At 48.0% G+C, this 10922-nt stretch overlaps 5 non-coding genes across 5 annotated transcripts; 3 read left to right on the top strand and 2 right to left on the bottom strand.

Moving 5' to 3' along the window:
- On the top strand, positions 1-73 carry TRNAL-CAA (transfer RNA leucine (anticodon CAA)). The gene has a single exon. It is a non-coding gene; the product is annotated as a tRNA-Leu (tRNA).
- Positions 74-2438: 2365 nt separating this feature from the next.
- TRNAT-UGU (transfer RNA threonine (anticodon UGU)) lies at positions 2439-2512 on the bottom strand. The gene has a single exon. It is a non-coding gene; the product is annotated as a tRNA-Thr (tRNA).
- A 741-nt stretch (positions 2513-3253) lies between these two features.
- Positions 3254-3327, top strand: TRNAT-UGU (transfer RNA threonine (anticodon UGU)). Its single transcript has one exon. It is a non-coding gene; the product is annotated as a tRNA-Thr (tRNA).
- A 681-nt stretch (positions 3328-4008) lies between these two features.
- TRNAT-UGU (transfer RNA threonine (anticodon UGU)) lies at positions 4009-4082 on the bottom strand. The gene has a single exon. It is a non-coding gene; the product is annotated as a tRNA-Thr (tRNA).
- Positions 4083-10556: 6474 nt separating this feature from the next.
- On the top strand, positions 10557-10638 carry TRNAS-AGA (transfer RNA serine (anticodon AGA)). Its single transcript has one exon. It is a non-coding gene; the product is annotated as a tRNA-Ser (tRNA).
- The last annotated feature ends 284 nt before the right edge of the window (positions 10639-10922 follow it).

Genomic DNA, 10922 nt, shown 5'->3' with positions numbered 1-10922 from the left:
GCCAAAGTAGCTCAGTTGGGAGAGTGTTAAACCCAAGCTCTAAAGGTCCCTGGTTCAATCCCAGGCTTTGGCAGGCCCTGCCATCCCTCTTTGCGCAAGGGTGCCTTGTTTTCTGGGAGCACAGCAGTGCCTGGACCCAAGATGAGTTCCTGAGATGGGGTTTTCGGTAGGAAAGCATAGAACAGGCTTCTGCCCCTAGTTGGCCCACCTAACCTTTCATAATAAGAACTGTCTTTCCCAACATGGTAGGAAGAAAGTGAGGCAGGGTAGCCCTTAGGAATGGTGCCAGAGGGCGGCTGGGCAGTGACAGGCAGGGATTGGGGATGGAAGCTCCTCTGTGCAGCTGAGCAATGGCAGTACCAGGGAAGGGGCATCTGCAGAGGTGGCTGGTGCTGACAGCTCCAAGGGAAGCTTAAAAGCCACAGAGCAACTGAGGTCAGGGCTAGAGGAGGGCAGGACCATGCCTAGGTGTGGCCTTCAGACAGGCACAAAAACACTCAGCCAGGCTGCTCCCTGCCATGCCAAACACCCACTGAAGGTCACCAGCATGCGGGGCAGCTGCTGATGCTCTGTGGATAACATCATAAATTGGTAGGAAAGCAGGGCCAGCCCCCATGGTGAGGCCTCTGACTGGTCCCACTCAAGGTGCTCACTTTTGCAGTGGGGCAGGAGATTTTACCCCAAGAGGCTTTTCCCAAGCTGGCAAGAAGCAGAGAAACACCCAGGCTCCGAAGACGCTATATAGCAAGTACCCTCCAGCACAGGGTCAGGTGCACACGCCAGCCCAGGCAGTCACCCACTTTCTTCGGCAAGTCAGGAAGGGCAAAGGCTAGACTGGATGTACTTGGGGCTCATGCCCCAACCTTTGTGACACCCAACCCCCAACTCCTTCCCGGGGCTCTAGCTGAAGCCAGAGTATTGGCCTGAGCAGCCAAGAAGAAGTTCCAGCCCTGAAGGGAACAGGACTTTCAGCACAATGGTAAAACTGCAAAAACACAACCACCAAGGGACTCCAACCCTCAATCTTTTGATCCACATTCAGATACCTTATCCATTAGGCCACATGAGGTTTCCCTAGGACTTTTTTGCCTCTCTTTTGCCTACCTGCTCGCTGTTCTGGTGAATAGTGACGATGGTTTCAACAAGCCCAGGCAGCTCAGTTGGTAAAGCATCAGGCTCTTAATCTGAAGGTTCAAGCCCCTCTCTGGGTGCTCAGGTTTTAAGTGGCCTTGTGTGCCAGGAGCCAAATGATTCCTGGTGCTGTCCACCAGCCACATGCAGATTCCCAGAATCCATGGCCATTTCCTGGAAAGGTTCCTTTCCTCAGGAATCAGGAGAGAGGCCACATCCACAGGAGCAGGCCTAGAACAAGCAGTCTCTGGCTGGCAGGAAGCACTGTGGGGCCAGGTGCTGAGAAAGCTCAGAGGGAGACCAGCAGAGATGAGGGGAAGAGAGACAGAGAAGCAATGAGTACAGAGGGCAAGTGTACAGGGGGTTCAGGTCCGGCTATTGTGGGGAACTTCCCTGGTTTATACATGACCCTGGTGCAATTGGCCAGAGAAAGGATCTCAGTCCCCACCTCCTTACCAGAGGCCTGCCTGACCCCAAGGATGCTCTTTCTACTCTCATGTGTGGCAGAGTCCTCATATCTCCAACAAGGCTGGGCCCAGGAATCCTGCTGAGAAACCAATACTAGTCTGGCTGGGGAATTTGGTTTGAATGTATTATTAGTATTCTCTTCTGATTTCTGAATCAGTTCAGCTCAGTCTTTGTCCTCCAGGTGTGTTTCCAGCTGTTGAGTTATGGGGGAGAGAGGCCAAATCATGGTGTCTCTACCCTTCTTTCATATTTTCTTCCAGCTTGTTAGGAAGCTCCTTTGCTAGGATGTGAATCAAGCAGTGTCCATCCTCACAAGGCAGACTTGTACAAACCATATGATCATTATATGAGAGTGGTGAATATGGGGCTTCCAGGGTGCTGCTTTGAGCACAGCGTGCCACACCTGGGCTTCCATTGCAATGGAGACGTACCCTTAGAGTCCATCTCTCCTGGGATAAAGATGGCAGCAGGGCTGGCCTGGCTCATCTGACTTGGGCTCATGGACATAAAGCTGAGGGGCTAAAAACTGTGGTGCAGATATTTGTGTTCACACTGAAGCCTGGGTTCAAACACCCTCACCCCTCGTGGGGCCTCAGAGGTTGGGCTCAAGCCTATATGTCTGCACTGTAATTTTATAGAGGTTTGGAGGGAGTTTAGCAAGTGGAAATAGTAAAATTGCATTGAGGGGAGCGGACTACTGACCTGTCAGCTCTTAACACCCAAACTTACAGTAACTCTTATCAGTGCCTGTGAGTGTAATTTAAACCATAGGTCCATCTAGTTCTGAATCTTGTCTTCTGACAGTAGCCAATGCCAGGTGCCCCAAAAGCCACTCCCCAAGGCACCACTGGGAGTTGAATCCAGGATCTCCTGTTTACAAAACAGGTACTTTAACCACCTAAGCCATGGTACCTGCTGTTACTTAAAGCATCGTGTCTGCCCACACCTGACTGTCTGCCAATCCCCACTGGGCCCTGACAAACGTTGCTTGTGTTTGGGTTCTGTAAAGCAGAGGAGCAGGTGAAGTTTTGCTCCCAAGGTGTGTGTGTGATTCTTTGGACAGGTCTACACTACAAAATTAGGTTGTTGTAATTACGTTACTTAGGCTGGCAATGCAGTATATCAACCTAATCCCAGGGCAGATAGCGGCTCAGCTGTCAGAACTTTCTGGAACTATGAAAGGGGAGGGGCCCAGCCTCTGTAGCAGGAATGCAGGGCAGGTGAGTTCACAGTGGGCATTATGGGATACTGGTGGAGGCCAGTTATGGTGATATAATGACCAGAAGCATTTACACTGACAATTTGTCACTTTAAGTTTTCTGCACAAAGCTCTAGGCCTCTCGTCGAGGTGGTTTTATTTTGTCACCAAAACAGGGCAGTTTTGTCGCCAGACGTGGCATTGCAGTGTGTGCACCAGCCAAAAGCTGCTGAACGAATGAGCATTGTGTGTTTTTCACACACCTGAGCAATATAATGATGCTGAAATAACTTTGTAGTGCAGACCTGGCCAAAGATTCACACACACACAGCTTGCAAGGAAAAGCTCACCTGCTTCTCTGCTTTGCAGAATCCAAACACAAGCAAAGCTTCTCAGGCCCCAGTGAGGATGGCAGGGAGTCAGGTGTGGGCAGACACTGTAGTTAAGCCAGAGGTGGGCACCGTGGCTTAGCTGGTTAAAGCCCTTGCCTTGTAAGCAGGAGATCCTGGGTTCAACTCCCAGTGGTGCCTTGTTGATTAACTCTTGGGGCACCTGGTATTGGCTGCTGTCAGTGGACAAAACACAGAGTTACATGGGCCTTTGGTCCAGCCCAGCATGGCAGTTTTAATTATACTCACAGGCACTGATAACAGAATTACTGAAAGTTTGGGAGTTAAGAGCTGATAGGTCAGTGGTCCAGCCTCTCACAGATGACCCCCCTCCCTTTGGGACAGAGGCAGATCTGGGCTCTCACACCAATTGCTCATTGTGGCTTCCAGAATCTGTGAGCAGCTCATTTAGTTTGCACCAAGGGTTGAGCCCTGCTTCATGCACCGTGTGTGAGAATGAAAATCCTAAACCACCCTTTGAAATAACAAATGCAGCAGGACGTGTTATTGTCCCTGCCCCAAAGCAGACAGACCAATGGAGAAATGCCATTGAGTCCAAGGTATTACTCCACTGCCATTTTACATTTTTTGCTTGCTAAACTCCCTCCCAACCTTGAGGGCTCCCAGAGCCCAATATTGAGCTTGAGCTGAGATGTCTACAGTGCAAATTTACCACCCCATGGCCAAAGCCTTGGGAGCCCAGCCTCCGAGACCCCACGAGGGGTAAGGGTTTCCAAGCCTGGGCTCCAGTTCCATTCCCAGGAGCCCAAATCTTGTCTTCTGACAGTAGCCAATGCCAGGTGCCCCAAAAGCCACTCCCCAAGGCACCACTGGGAGTTGAATCCAGGATCTCCTGTTTACAAAACAGGTACTTTAACCACCTAAGCCATGGTACCTGCTGTTACTTAAAGCATCGTGTCTGCCCACACTTGACTGTCTGCCAGTCCCCACTGGGCCCTGACAAACGTTGCTCGGGAATACAACATAAACATAAAATACAAAAACGGGAATGTGGATATGGAAGTGGATATTACCGCAACTGAGGTAGAGGCCATACTTGAACAGCTCGATGGGACGAAGTCGGAGGGCCTGGACAATCTCCATCCGAGGATATTAAAGGAACTGGCGCGTGAAATTGCGAGCCCGTTAGCGAGAATTTTTAAGCAATCGATAAACTCGGGGGTTGTGCCGTATGACTGGAGGATTGCTAATGTAGTTCCTATTTTTAAGAAAAGGAATAAGAGTGATCTGGGTAATTATAGGCCTGTTAGCTTGACGTCTGTAGTATGTAAGGTCTTGGAAAAAATTTTAAGGGAGAAAGTAGTTAAGGACATAGAGGTCAACGGTAATTGTGATGTATTGCAACACGGATTTACTAAAGGTAGATCGTGCCAAACCAATCTGATCTCCTTCTTTGAGAAGGTGACGGATTACTTAGATAAAGGAAATGCGGTAGATATAATTTACCTAGATTTCAGTAAGGCGTTCGACACGGTTCCGCACAGGGAGCTGTTAGTTAAATTGGAAAAGATGGGAGTGAATATGAAAGTTGTAAGGTGGATAAGGAACTGGTTAAAGGGGAGACTCCAGAGGGTCGTATTGAAAGGTGAACTGTCGGACTGGAAGGAGGTCACCAGTGGAGTCCCTCAAGGATCGGTTTTGGGACCGATCTTATTTAACCTTTTTATTACTGACCTTGGCAGAAAGAGCGGGAATGTGCTAATAAAGTTTGCGGATGACACAGAGCTGGGGGGTATTGCTAACACGGAGAAGGACAGGGATACTATTCAGGAAGATCTGAACCACCTTGTGCACTGGAGTAATAGAAATAGGATGAAATACAATAGTGAAAAGTGCAAGGTCATGCATTTAGGAATTAATAATAAGAATTTTGGATATACGTTGGGGGCGCATCAGTTGGAAGCGACGGAGGAGGAGAAGGACCTTGGGGTACTGGTTGATAGCAGGATGACTATGAGTCGCCAATGTGATACGGCTGTTAAAAAAGCAAATGCGATTTTGGGATGCATCAGGCGGGGTATTTCCTGCAAGGATAAGGATGTGTTAGTACCGTTATATAAGGCGTTGGTGAGACCCCATCTGGAATACTGTGTGCAGTTCTGGTGTCCCATGTTCAAGAAGGATGAATTCAAACTGGAACAGGTTCAGAGACGGGCTACAAGGATGATCCGAGGAATGGAAAAACTGCCTTATGAAAGGAGACTCAAAGAGCTTGGCTTGTTTAGCCTGGCCAAAAGAAGGCTGAGGGGGGATATGCTCGCTCTATATAAATATATCAAGGGGGTTAACGTTAGGGAGGGAGAGGAATTATTTAAGTTTAGTGCTAATGTAGGCACGAGGACGAATGGGTATAAACTGGATATTAGGAAGTTTAGACTTGAAATTAGACGAAGGTTTCTGACCATTAGGGGAGTGAAGTTCTGGAATAGCCTTCCGAGGGAAGTAGTAGGGGCAAAAGACTTTCCTGGCTTTAAGACAAAGCTTGATAAGTATATGGAGGGGATGTTATGATAGGATCGTTAATTTGGGCAATTGATCTTGAATTACCACCAGACAGGTCTGCTCAATGGTCTGCGGGGAGATGTTGGATGCGATGGGTACTGAGTTACTGCTGAGAATTCCTTCTTGGGTGCTAGCTGGTGACTCTTGCCCACATGCTCAGGGTTTAGCTGATCGCCATATTTGGGGTCGGGAAGGAATTTTCCTCCAGGGCGGATTGGCAGGTGCCCTGGAGGTTTTTCGCCTTCCCCTGCAGCGTGAGGCACAGGTCGCTTGCTGGTGGTTTCTCTGCAGCTTGAGGTCTTCAAACCATTTTTGAGGATTTCAATAACTCGGTCCTGAGATAGGGGTTGTTATAAAATTGGATGGGTGGGGTTCTGTGGCCTGCTTTGTGCAGGAGGTCAGACTAGATGATCAGATTGGTCCCTTCTGACCTATGAGTCTATGAGTCTATGAGTCTATAAATCAGATCATCCAGGCCAGCGGGATTTTATCACAGTATAGATGCCCTCTTAGGATATGTCTACATTGCAATGTAAGCCCAAGGTTAGCAGAAGTCATGTCAGCAGCCCCAACACATAAACATAAACCACGAGGAAAAGACCCACCCCCAAATAAGCTGGGCAGTGTCCTTTTCCCTACGGTTTGTAAATCCAGCAACCAAAAGTCCTTAAATATGAGCCTCCCCTGGCACCCCACTCACAGCTGTTGTCCTTAGTCAGTGCAAGCCCAGATGTGCCTCTGTAGAGTTCACCTGCCATCCTGAGTGGAAAATGGGGAAAATAAGAAGGCACCGTACTCACTCTGTTGTCTAGGAACTCACTCATCCCTCCACTGCCACCCTGTCCTAAAGTTGGTTTAACACCTAAATTTTAGTATTGGGACCCCAGCCTACTTGGCCTTGGAACCCTTGTCCCCTGCCTAGCAAATGCTATTGAATTGAAGGTGAGTCCCTCAGTCGGGGTCTGCCAAGCACAGTTGTGCTGCCCTTGATTCACACAACAAGGATAACAACCCTTTATTTCTCCTGTCCCAAAAACAAGGAGACTGGGAATCCAACAAAAGCCAAAAGTGATCATTTTGGCAAGCAACGCAACATATTTCCAATGCACTGTAAAATCCACATGCGGACTCATACACAAAACCTTGCAAGAAAATCTTCCTGAGGGAGTCTGAGGCACCTGCTGCTGGAGGGAAGGAGGGAGCAGTGGTTTGGGATTGAGGGGCACTGGGAATAGGAGGGACCTGTGCGTTGAGATTGAGGAGCAGTGTAGAAAGGAGGGGGCTGTGCGTTGGGACAGAGGAGAAGGGTGAAGAGGAGTAGGCTCTGGATGGGAGTGAGGAGCAGTGTGCATAGGAGGGGCAGTGGATTGGGACTGAGGGGCACTGAGAGTAGAGAGGACAGGGGTTTAGGCTGAAGAGCATCATCATTTGGGTATCCGGCAGGATAGAGGAAGGCAGCAGGTGATTCTAATTCCTTAGGGATATTCTGTTGTGTTTTCTGTGTGTGCGTGCGCACGCATGCAGGGGAGGAACATGCTGTATGCCCAGATGCCTTTATTCCTCCAGGCTGCAAGGACAGAGAGGATGTCAGGAAGTTGCCCCTTCAAACCCACACACACAAAGGCCCCTCTTAGGAAAGGCACAGTCTTGAAGACAAAAAGTAACACCAAAGAGGACATCAGAAGAACAATTTTTAAAGGTATAGTGAGTAGTTTATTACTTGACCAGGGTCTTGAACCCTGGACCATCAGATTAAAAGTCTGACATTCTACCAGCTGAGTTAGCCAATCTCACAGCAAAAGAAGTACAAGTTATGCAGAGGAGAAACTAGTCAAGAAAAAGGGAAATGGATACAATATGGGAAACCTGCTGCTCTGTCTCTCTTCCCAGCCCTGGCCTGGCCTGGTATTAGTGCAGGTTAAAAAGACAGGGAAATATTGGCATCTACCAGCCTTTCATAGCTGTACAAGACTCAGGCACAGTACAGAGGTGCCCATCTGCAAGTGCCGAATGGTTGGATTGGCTAATGCAGCTTGTAGACGTGCAGGGCACACTGGGATATACAGCCAAGTATCCATCACATCATTATTTCAGAGGGATAATGATGGGAAGGTTCACAATTGACTCAGTAGTTGCATACAAAGGTGCACATTTGGCGGTTACATTGGGAAATTCTGGCTCCTTCTCAGGCTCAGGTTGGCCACCCTGGCCTAGATGTAGAAGTTACAACATTGAAACTTGAAAGAGGGACCAATTTCCCCATCATTTCCCACCTTTACATCCAAACACGATGACTTTCTGAATGAGCCCTCCTCGCTCAGCCAGAAGATATTGGGGTGGGTGTAGGAGTCACTGGATAAAATTCTCTGGACTCTGTTCTGAATCAGGTCAGAGCAGAGGTACCTAGTGATCTAGTCTGGCTGTAAAATCTATATATCAACCCCAAATATGGTGTGAAATTAATCCTCAGGAATGGCTGTTCCCCACCCAGACCCAGCAAAGGGCTTTCCAAGGAAGGGGGCTTTTGAGGAAGGAAAGAAGAAAGATATCCTTCTCTCCCTGCAGGAACTGGGCTCTTCACTTTGGACAGAAAGGAGGGGAAGGAAATGGCCACATGATGGCAGCAGAACTAAAGAAATGTAACACAACAGGCTTCTGTGCACATTGATTCTGCACAGTGAACGAACCTGACTCATGTATCATGAAAAGCCATTTCTTTGTACGACAGGGAGAAAAGAGTTCCAATCATTCCTGCCCATTTACTTTTGAATTATTTTACATTATAAAGAAAATTGTAACAAAATTAGTCTGAACTTGAGCTGCCTGTTATTAAAAGCCTGTTCCTCAATTCAGTTCCAACTGCCCTGCAAGAAACACCCCCAGGTCCCTGCTCACCACAGGAAGAGGAAAAAGAGAACCCCCCACTGGACACTGTGCTTGGCTCCAGGCTGCTGTCCCAGGGTGTGGGTGGGGACTGATTGTTTGCTGCTGAGGAGGGAGCCAGTAGAGGCCTCTGGTGCTCTGCTCCTAGCATCTGCCCAGCCCAGGCTGTCCTCTGCCCCAGCTGCTACTCTCAGCCTGCTCTAGAGTCAAACAAGCAGGGCTCCCAGGGGAATAGAGGCTGGGACAGGGCAGCAGCCTGGGTTGGGCTGGGAAGATGCTAGGAGTTCTCGTTCCCTGAGAACTGGCCTAGCTCCCTCTCAATAGCAAACACCAATTCCACATCCCCTCCCCAGAAAAATCAGCCTGAAGCCAAGGGCAGCAGGGGATGATTGCCTTTAGTTTCCACCAAGGCAGGAGAGAACCCAGGGCCTTTCTAGCAGAGCTTATGGAACTGACATGGGGAAACCAGCCTTTAATAACAGGCAGCTCAAGTTGAAACTAAGTGTTTTTAATGATTTCTACAACATTAAATAACCCTTCAATTGTAGTGTCATCATCCATAAAATTGCTTCAGCCTTACAGGTTCTCAAGTACAAAACTAAACATCTCTTCAAATCCAAGGAAGTGGAGATCAGTCAATCTTCAGAGTCATCCCACATAAAAGAATCATGTTGTGGTACATACTGGCCCCATCATGTGGCCATCACCTTTCCCTCCTCTCTTTTAAAAGTTTTAGTATTTTGCACAGAAACTTTCTTCCCTCAGGAGAGACCTGGGAACCAGGGCTGCCAGCCAGACAAACACCTTTAAGAGGAAGCGTAATCTTTCAAAAAATGATCTCCCTCCTTCAGTTCAGTGACACCCTGAAATGTTACTTAACAGGGCAGAGCCGGAGGATTGAAAGCAGCTACATCAAGCCTCTGTGTAGCTAGCAGGAATGAACACAAACACTCCCTTGTATCTGAAGAGATGTTTAGTTTTACCCTTGGTAAACTACAAGGCTAAAGGGAAAGATGATGGTGGTGTCAGATATAAAGAGTGAAACATAAAACAATCATCATAGTTATGCCCATAGCAACTGTAAATATTTCTAAATTCTTCTTATTATCATCAGTGTATTATTTTCTCTGTCATCTAGACATTGACTAGACCTTGACCAAGAAATTTGGATCTTAACAAAATAATCAACTACCCCTCGTTAAGGTAGTGGACTTGACACCCACTCGGGTGTCTCCACGCAGGTTCAAGTACTAACAACAGTGGCACCTTACAGCCATAGCTTTTAATCAGGGCAATACATTGATACAAATTCCTGTTAAATCATTTCTCAGACAGAGTCCATCGCCCACATTCCTTAAGACACTGGGTCACCATGTGGACGTTTCATTTCCCTCCTCAATTTCACACAGAGGCACAATTTCCTTTGCACAGATCCAATAACAGTAAAACCTCCCTGTGTCTCTTGTCTGAGCCAGGGCATTCGATTGCAGTGAACCCTTCTCTCCTGCAATGGCAATGATCAGACAGAGGGGACGTGGTCACCTGCATCCCTGCCAGGGAGATATTGGCTCGGCTCTTTCTTTCTGCTGCTGTTGTTAGTCCATGAAACATCAGGGATGGAATGCAAGGCTGAGCTCACACACCAATCCCCTGAAACATTTCAGTGCCCCAGAGAAATCCTGCCCCCGGCTATTGGAATGATATGGTGGAGATTCGAATTGGAAAGGGACTGTCTGAATTGTCAGTGTGAGGAATGAACAACAATCTATAGCAATGTCGTTAGCCACAAACACACTAATCATGTTCCAGCTGGAAGGAAAATGGGCAGGAACTCTTGCTGTTCACCATGGACACACTTACACTAATGCACAGCCGTGAGTGTGCTGGGGAAGCTGGTCTGAGCCATTTGAAGTGACAATTCTGTGAGAACAGAATTATCATATAGGGCAGCAGCTGTTCATCAAGTAGTTGTGGCCGAGTGGTTAAGGCGATGGACTAGAAATCCATTGGGGTCTCCCCACGCAAGTTCGAATCCTGCCAACTACGGAAGCATTAGTGTGTTGTCATTGCTGCTGTCTTAGTGCCTGACCATCTATGAACCCAGATCTGGTCTCCCTTTGAGGCTGGCTGTGCTTAAAATACTGCTGTAGCGTTGTGGAGTAGACAGCTGCTACAGTGAGGGGATGTAATAGCTGCATTGGCAAAACAATCTTTCCCTTCATTTAGCACTATCTAACCATGGCTTAGGTCAGCTTAATTATACTGGTTCTGGGGGTTTCACACCCTGAAAGACGTACTTGTTACAGGGTTTGTCCCATCACCCTCCCATT

The sequence above is a fragment of the Gopherus flavomarginatus genome, assembly GCF_025201925.1.
Source record: "Gopherus flavomarginatus isolate rGopFla2 chromosome 13 unlocalized genomic scaffold, rGopFla2.mat.asm SUPER_13_unloc_4, whole genome shotgun sequence".
Classification (NCBI taxonomy): domain Eukaryota; kingdom Metazoa; phylum Chordata; order Testudines; family Testudinidae; genus Gopherus; species Gopherus flavomarginatus.
This window is presented reverse-complemented; position numbering and strand designations above follow the sequence as displayed.